Source organism: Callorhinchus milii, unplaced genomic scaffold (genome assembly GCF_018977255.1).
Source record: "Callorhinchus milii isolate IMCB2004 unplaced genomic scaffold, IMCB_Cmil_1.0 Scaffold2, whole genome shotgun sequence".
Taxonomy (NCBI): Eukaryota; Metazoa; Chordata; class Chondrichthyes; order Chimaeriformes; family Callorhinchidae; genus Callorhinchus; species Callorhinchus milii.
In genome coordinates, this window is record NW_024704743.1 from 115,132,659 (window position 1) to 115,142,183 (window position 9,525).

At 47.9% G+C, this 9,525-nt stretch overlaps 1 non-coding gene across 1 annotated transcript; it reads left to right on the top strand.

Annotated features, from left to right (window-relative positions):
* The first annotated feature begins 8,092 nt into the window (after positions 1-8,092).
* Positions 8,093-8,164, top strand: trnag-ccc. Its single transcript has one exon. It is a non-coding gene; the product is annotated as a tRNA-Gly (tRNA).
* The last annotated feature ends 1,361 nt before the right edge of the window (positions 8,165-9,525 follow it).

Here is a 9,525-nt window from a genome sequence, read left to right on the forward strand (position 1 = left end):
ATGTTGTAATATATCTAGTGCGTCAGAAGTGACGTGCACCAGGAAGCATGAAATTTGATACTAATGTGTGTTAATGTGTGAAGTCATGCAGTACAGGTCCAATTCAACTCTACATACTGTAAGCAGCGCAGTGGTGGTTTTCATGGGCAAGCATACTGGTTACATATGTGTAGGTATTGCCTACAAAACACCCAATCACTTCTGTTTACAGTAAATCCTGTGAAACACTTTGAAACATCCTCCTGACATGAAAGGCACGGTATCGAATGTAAGGATTACTATTATAGAGTACTCCATTGGCAGGGTATTTTCCTTCCTTATATCTCCTTCAGAATCGTGTTTCTTCCTGTCTGCTTCTTCCCTCCTTTAAACATAATAATTCTTGCCTTTTGTGTTCGTAGAACATCTCAAAGATAGAGTTTACATTCAGAGCTTCACAGGAAATTCTGTAAAGTATAGTGACTGTTTTTTGCAGGCGTAGGCGAAGCATATGCTACGTACGCTATGCCCTTCACTGCAACCTTCACATTTTTCCTTCCATTCTTGTCATTTGATTCTCGAGGCCAGGACTCACTGGTAAGACATCACTGCCACCATCACTGCCCCCATCACTGCCCCCATCTCCTCACTGAGCCTCACCAGCCCAGTGGGCTAACCATGACTTGCTAAACACTCCTGTCCGCTCCGAGTCTCAGCGTGCGCACATTGGCTGCCGCAGTTGACCCGAGCTGTTTTCCGAAGATGTTCCCGACCCCATCCCCTTCCCTCCACTACTCCCGCTCAACCCTCCTCTCCCTCCACCTAGAGGACTCCTATCCCTCCTCGACTCCCCCATGGCCTCCCTTTGCTCCTCCCTTCACATTCTTCGTCGTGCCCACCATGGTAGACGCTGTCAGCTGTCCTACAGCACCCATCCTGACTGCTCCTTCCCCCACTCTCACCGCAAGGGCCACTGGCCCTCACTCACGGGAGCCAACCTTTCCTCCCTCACTCACATCCCCATCCAACCTGCCTGCCCCCCCTCCCACCCCTCATCCCCCCCACACTCCCACCACTAACTGTCCCCTCCGCATCGGTCTGCAGAACGTCCGTTCATTAACTAACAAGTTCCTCACAATTCATGACCTCACCGTCGAGGAAAATATCGACATCCTCACCCCTCAACGAAACCTGGGTCACTCCAGGCGACACCTTCCCACTAGTTGAGGCTACACCTCCAGGTTACACCTTTCACCAAACCCCACAGCCTAATCGCCGTGGCGGTGGTGTGGCTCTCATCTCTCGGTCCCCCCTCGGCCTTTCCCCTCCTCCTCCGGAACCTTCCCCTCCTTTGAACACCTTACTTTCTACCTCCCCTCCAGGCTTTCCTTCAAAATCCTCCTTGTTTACCGTCCCCGCAAGCCTTCCCCCACCTTCCTCTCGGACATCTCCACCCTCCTATCTTCTCTCTCCCTCTGCTCTGAACACCTCCTTATCTTAGGCGACTTCAACCTCCACTTCACCCCCTCCTGCTCTACCTCTGCCGACTTCTCCTCCCTACTCTCTTCCCTCAACCTCTCGCTCCTCATCCACTCCCCCACCCACTACCGTGGCCACCCCCTTGACGTGGTGATCACCCGGGGCCTCACCGTCTCGGACATCACCATCGTCGATAAAGCCATCTCGGACCACCACTTCATCTCCCTCAACACCTCTGTACCCCTTCCCCCTCCACCATTACATACCGTCTATGGAAACAAAAATTTCCTCCCTTTCCACTGCCCTGGAGTCATCTGAACTCCTACAACTCTGGCCCTCGCTGACCGATCTCCCCTCCCCACTCTCCTTTCTCCACAACTCCCTCTCCTCCATTCTGGATTCCCTTGCCCCCCTCACATCCCGAACTGCCTCATACTCCTGTAAATCATGGAATCATAGAATGTTACGGCACAGAAGGAGGCCATTCGGCCCATCGAATCTGTGCCGGCTCTTTGACAGAGCAACTGACTTTTATTAACCCCACTCACCAGCTTTCTCCCCATAACCCTGCAAAACTGTCTTCCCCAGATACCTATCCAGTTATCCCCCGGTACACCAGCCATCTCCGTTCCCTCAAGGCACAAGTGCGAGCTGCCGAATGCGCCTGGATCAAATCCAAACTAACGGTCCATTGGCAAATTGGCTTCACCACACCAAGATCTACCGCTGAGCTCTTGCCTCCGCCAAATCCTCCTTCTACTCCAAGGTTATCTTGCAGGCAAAGGACAACCCCCGGCTTCTCTTTTCCACCACTAACTGTCTCCTCTGTCCACCTTCCCATACCTCGCCCATCCTCTCCTCAAACGCCAACTGTGAGGAGATGCTGGACTTCCTCAAATTTAAAATCGAGGGGAAACGTTCAGCCACCTCAGCCCCGTCCACAGCCACCCCACATCACCTCTCCCTCATAACCCATCCCCCACCCATCCTCCCCTATACTCCTTCGACCCTATCTCTTCCTCCTCCTCACCACGACTGTCTGCAACCTCAAACCCACCACCTGCTCCCTCGATCCCATCCCCACCTCTCTCCTCATCTCCCAACTCCACCTTCTGGCCCCCCTCCTGTCCGATGTCATCAACCTCTCCCTGTCCACCAGATCAGTTCCCACTCCCCTAAAAACGGCCGTCATCACCCCCATCCTGAAAAAATCTTCCCTGGATCCATCTCTAACCTCCCATTCCTGTCCAAGGTCCTGGAATGAGTCGTCGCATCCCAGCTCCGCTCCTTCCTCTCTCGCCATTCCCTCTTTGAACCCCTCCAACCTGGTTTCCGCACTGCCCACAGCACGGAAACAGCCCTGGTCAAAGTCACTAATGACATTCTGAGCATCTGTGATCAGGGCTCCCTCTGCCTCCTTGTCCTCCTCGATCCCTCTGCCGCCTTCAACACTGTCGACCACTTCATCCTCATACCCCGCCTCTCCGCTTTACTCAATCTTCACGGATCTGCCCTTGCCTGGTTTGATTCCTATCTCTCTCACTGTCTCCACTTTGTTGCCTCTAACGGTTTCTCCTCCAGCCCCCGCACTGTCACACCTGGTGTCCCCCAGAGCTCTGTCCCTGGCCCTCTCCTCTTTAATATCTGCACGCTCCCCCTTGGTGACATCATTCGCAGACATGGGGTCAACTTCCACATATATGCGGATGACACCCAACTCTATCTTTCTGCCTCCACCCTCAACTCCAGGACCACTGCTGTCCTGACAGACTGCCTGTTGGACATCAAGTCCTGGATGAGGGCAAATTTCCTACAGTTGAATGTGAACAAGACTGAGACCCTCCTGATTGGCTCACGCCATCGCCTCAGCACCTCAGGCTCTGGCAGCATCAACCTCCATGGTTGCACACTACAACTCACCAGCCAGTCAGGAACCCAGGTGTCTTGTTCGACCCTCAACTGTCTTTTCTCCCCCACATTCAAGCCATGACCTGCTCTGCCTTCCCTCACCTTCATAACATCGCCCGACTCCGCCACTACCGCACCCCTCAGGCCACTGAAACTCTTGTTCATGCCTTCATCACCTCCAGGCTCAACTATGAAAACTATGCTTGTCGGCCTTCCCAACTCCTCCCTCCACAGGCTGCAGGTAATCCAGAACTCTGCAGCCCGTGTCCTCTCCCGCACCAAACTCCGTGACCCCATCTCCCCCACTCTCGCCCGACTCCACTGGCTCCCTATCCTTCAGAGGATCCAGTTCAAGATCCTGGTCCTCCCATACAAAGCCCTCCATGGCCTCGTCCCACCCTACCTCTGTGACCTCCTAACCCCCTACCAACCCGCCCATTCCCTCTGCTCAGCCGGCTCTGGCCTGCTTCACGTTCCCTGACCCACCTGCTCCACCCGCCTTCAACCTCTGGAATTCCATCCTCCAGTCACTCCGCCTCACCCGCTCCTTAGCCTCCTTCAAGTCCCGCCTCAAGACCCTCCTCTTCGACTATGCCATTGGCCACTCCCCTTCCCCTCCCCTCCCTTACCCCCTCAACCCCAGCTCGGGTCTGAAATGCTGTATTCTGTCCAGCGCCTTGGGAGGTCCTCCCAATGTGAAAGGCACTATACAAATGTAATATTGTTGTTGTCTTAAAAAACGTAGTAACTGCACTTTACAGTATATCCTGTGAAGAGCTTTAGGACCTCCTCTCAGAGCAGTAAATGTAAATATTGTTGCAGTTCTGTATTGTCAGGGGTGTGTCCTTCAGGTGAGGCATTAAACTGAGGTCTGTCCTCTCCTCAGGTGGACATTAAAAGATCCCATGAAGCTATTCACAAAGGGAGTTTCTTTCACTGTCTTGGCCGTCATTCATGCCATGACTGTATGAATGACATAATAGGAGCAGTATGAAGCCATTCAGTCTGTCGAGCCTGTTCTACTAGTGTATTAGATCACGATCTTTTAATCCTCTTTCCTGGCTTTTTCTCTATATCCCTTAATAACCTTACTTTCCATGTATTTATCTTTCCACTATAAACATCCCAATTGATTCTGCCTCTGTGGCCTTTTGAAGCAGCACATTGTACATTTTCACAACCCTGGACCCAGTCAGTATTCCACCTTGTCTCTCCGTGTCCTGGCCAACAATCCCCCCCAGATAAAATTATCATTTGCTTCATGGTTCATTGCAGGAATTTGCCGTGTGCGAATTGGCTGCTGCGTTCACCCACAAATTAAAATCCTGTGACGTGCTTTGCCCGCCCGGACGACATAATAGGGCGTTATATCAAACCAATGTTTATCATCATAATGTTTCTCAATAGTTGCAACTACATTTGCTCTAATTTAACGTGATGTCCCCCTTGTGGTGGATCCCTCTACCAGAGGGAAGAGAGGTCCACTAGCCAGCTCATCGTGGGGCTGTGATTGAGAAAATTATAAAGCGCATGAGGTAGCATGTGCGCAGTCTCTATTGCTGCTGGTGCTTTAGATTCCGTTCAGAATGAACAGCGCTGGATTTCCTGCTTGTCTTGTGCTACGGGTTTTGTTCAAAGCCTCCAGCGGTTGGATAAACATGCCACCGACGAGCTGGGATGCAGAACTCCTAAATCTTTATTTTTTGTCGTTTGATTTCTCGTGGAGGAATAATGCTGGGTTTCCATGTTGCAAGGAGAGTGCTTTCAATGTGCATCAGCCTGGTTCAGCCACTCGCACACTCGTCCCTTAGGGCAGATTGTTTTGGCTTCAAACTCCATTTCAATTCTGAACCCTGACTGATACTCACAGTACAGTGAGAGGGGCAGTCACATCCTGCTTTGTGGGAGCTGCTGTCCTTTGGAGGGAACGTTCTTTTGTAAAACAATTCCTGGCAGTCCTGTCACCCTGATCAGGTGGACGTTAAAGATCCCATGAAGTTGTTCGAAATGAGTAGTGAGTTTAGTCTTGGTGAACAAACCTCCAGCGATTGCTGTGAGTTAGGTGCTTTGAGATTTATATGTATGTGTATAAATTTGTCACTCGCTTCATGGATGGTTGTGGGAAATTGCTATGCACAAATTAGTTTCTGGATGGAGCTAGGGATGATGGGTTATAAAGCTTGGTGCAGGAAAGGATGCAGAGTCCTAGATGATCTGCATGTATATTATATATTATCAGACGCAAGGATTATTATTTGTTGCAACAAAGAGAGCAAGAATCAAATGATGGTGAATTGATGGGAGAGTTGTGTGGACTGAAGGAATTCACCATCATAGAAACTGTACAATGTAAATCTTACTTTAAAATTTCTAACTAATTCTTCGCCCACTCCCATTTACTTGACCCACAAATGGCAATTCATTATCGGGGGGTAGGTGGTGGGACGAATTTATTAAACGCCTCAGACTAGCATGTAATCCAAGTTGAAGAGCATGGTGTTGCAGAGGAAAATCTGGCTATAATAATAAAAAATCCTTGCAATTGATATAGTATCGTATCACACCATTGAAATGTCTCGAAGCGCTTCAGTTTTCTGTAAAGTGTAGTGACCGTGTATTTCATAACTATGGCTACAAATCTGGGACTGAATTCAACAATTTACCAGCTCCAGCTTCCACATGCTCCAGATCATATCTAGGACACTGCATCCTTTCCTGCACCAAGCTTTTTAACAAATCGCCCCAGCTCCATCCGGAAACTAATTTGCGCCATAGCAATTTCCCACAACCATCCATGAAGCAAGTGACAAATTTTATCTGAGGGATTGATGGTCAGGACACCAGAAGAGATTCTAGTCTCTTTCCAAACAGTGTCATGGGGTCTTTTAATGTCCACCCAAACAAGGTAGACAGGACTTTGGCTTAATATCTCATCCGAAGAACAGATGCTTTGACAATACAGCGCTCTGCACCAATTGGAGTGCCATCACAGACTGATATGAGCTCAAATTCCCAATATGAGGCTTGAACCCACAACCTTCTGACCTAGAGTTCAGAGAGCTACTGACTGAGCCAGGCTGGTTTAAGGGTTTTTCAGTAGCATTTTAAATCTGGGGAGCTTCATAGGAATTGGATCTGTTTAAAATTATGTTGTTTTTTTCTCCTGGATGGTTTTAATTGTGCAGATCTACACTGAATGGGGAAATGGGGAGGAAATAGTCCGATCCTTGACTTATTACTCCCCCCGCCGCCCAACACCTGACTCCCCACCCCTGTCGTGTCATGAGATTTGCATACCCTGGTTGAGTGATGTTCCATAACCGTAACCTTGGCTAGTCAGATGTTGGCTTTGTTTGTGCATGGTGACTCTGAGAGCATTTTAAATCTGCACAGGGTTGACGTGTGAGACGGGTATCCATTTCACATGACATGCACCTGCAGTTTTCTTCTTATAAAATACTCGGTGAGGCAAGTCTCAGGGCTTGACCTTCACTCAAGTAGGAGATCAGGTTTTTATGAATAAATTATAATTCACCTCCGACTCCACTTACTCCCTAGCTGCCAACAGATAAACTTTTTTTATGATCTCCGTCCATTCCTTTCAAAAATCCTCTGTGGCCTCTTCCCCATCCCTACTTCTGGAATTTCCTAGGCTCCTACACCTCCACTCCATCAACTCTGACCTGCTTAGGGCTCCCGCTTGCCCTTTGGAACTTTCTTCTCAAATCTCTCCTCTCTCATCCTGTAGCTCAGTGGTTAGAGCACTTGCTTTGCAAGCGAGAGACCTGTGTTCAATTCCAGGCAGAGGGCGAAACCTTGGGCAAGTTTCCTTACTCCACACGCCTATAATAATCCCTCCAAAAAACAAAAACAATATTAAATTGGTCATTTTCAATCTACGACTGTTTGTGGGACATTGCTGTGCGCAATTGGCTGCTGCGTTCGCCCACAAATATACAGTCAATTCACTTTACAGTGTGTTCTGTGAAGCGCTTTGGGACGTCCTCCTGACGTGAAAAGCGCTATATCAAATGCAAGGATTATTATTATTTTTAAATCCTGTCTGAGGACCTATATCTTTGATTGTGCCTTCATTACATGGGGCTGAGAGCCTCCACTAAGACCACATTGTTCAGCACTAGCTGGTACTAGCTATGTAATAACTTCCAGTTGTGTCCTTCAGATATTTGCATTGCCAGAATGTCTCATCCTTCCACAATACCCACCCTGCCCTCTTCTTCCTGTCACGAGTTCTTCCTCAAATGAGTCCCAGCATCCTGGCCTCAACCACCTTTCCAGGTCACCCCTGTTACAATTGTTAATTACCCTCTGGGTAAAGAAGTACTTACTTGGTTTCTATTCAGAAAATTGACATTTGCAACTCTGAACCTTTCCCCCCCTGATTCTGTTGCCTTGGCGTATCGGTTTTAAATTCCCAGCAGAGCTTTTGGGACCTGCCACCTTACTGCACTACAGAATGGTTACATTTGTAAAGTCCTGTAGCGTGTTGGTTAGAGCACTCGCCTCGCAAGCAAGAGGATCTGTGCTGTCCCAGGTGGGGTGAAATCTTTGGCAAGTTTCCTAACTCCACAACCTCTGTTTACCTAGCAGTAAGTAGGAACCAATTTTTGTGGGTGTTTGTGGCCCACAAAATATGTAGTCAATTCACTTTACAGGACATTCTGTGAAGCGCATTGAGACGTCTCAATAATATCAATAAGTGTGGAGTCCTGTAGCTCAGTGGTTAGAGCACTCGCCTCCCAAGTGAGAGACCTGGGTTCGATTCCCAGCAGAGTGAAACGTTGGGCATATTTCCTTTCTCCACATGTCTCTGTTTACTAGGAACCTGGTTGAACCTGGTTCTTAGTCGATTGCCGCTTTTCCAGGGGGTAATAATCCCTTAAAAAAATAATAAGCAGAAGAAGAATTTGGCCACTCAATCCACGACTGTTTGTGAGACACTGCTGTGCGCAATTGGCTGTCGCGTTTCACCCACAAAATATACAGTCAATTCATTTTACAGAATATTGTGTAAAGCGCTTTGAGATGTCTCAACGACGTGATAAGGTGCTATATCAAATGCAAGAATTATTATTGTTGTTATTATTGTATCGGAGTCCTGTAGCTCAGTGGTTAGAGCACTCGCTTTGCAAGTGAGAGACCTAAATTCAATTCCAGGCAGAGGGCGAAACCTTGGGCAAGTTTCCTTACTCCACACGCCTAATAATAATCCCTCCAAAAAACAAAAATCAATAATAAATCGGTCATTTTCAATCTATGACTGTTTGTGGGACATTGCTGTGTGCAATTGGCTGCCGCGTTCGCCCACAAATATACAGTCAATTCACTTTACAGTGTGTTCTGTGAAGCGCTCTGGGACGTCCTCCCGACGTGAAAAGCACTATATCAAATGCAAGGATTATTATTATTATTGTTATGTTTTGGATTCATGTGCACGATTTCCCCTTTGTGCTAAATTACCATTCTTGGTGCTGTCGTGTAGACTGGGTGCTACCTCATTGAGATCGAGGGGAAGTTGGATGGGGAATTCTATGTCAGCTCATGTATTTTAAGAATTTTGGAATATGGGGCAGAATTGTCTCAGTTTGGAATTATTTGGGAAAAGCTGGGGAATTCAGATTGACTGGTCTCAAATAATTTGACCTATGTGTGTCAATGCAATTACTAAGAAGCAATAGAAAAACTCCCTCCCTCGCTATATTGTTGTACCATTTCACATTGTGAAACCTTTATAATCTGTACTAGGGTGTGTGTGTGTTGGGGTGGGAGGGAGGAATGTTAAATCCCCTGAAATTGTACTTGGAACTACAAACCTGTGAGCACAGAACAGCATTATTCGGCACATAATGCATCACAATAGCAATTCCGATCAATTGGAGACCTCGCTCACAACATAAGAACAACAGCTCGCATTTATATGATCCTTGCATTTTTAGCATTTGCATATCGGCAGGATAGAATCTCTGAGCGTTGAACAATACAAGATTTGGCAGCCGGCAGGGTGGAAAAGGTGAGGTAAACATAGGCGCAGATGAAGATGTAAGTCTTCAGGAAGGATTTAAAGGTAGACAAACAGGGAGGATGAGGAGGAGGGATTGAAGCAGGGTGTTCCAGATGTTCAAGGTATAGTGTCTGAAG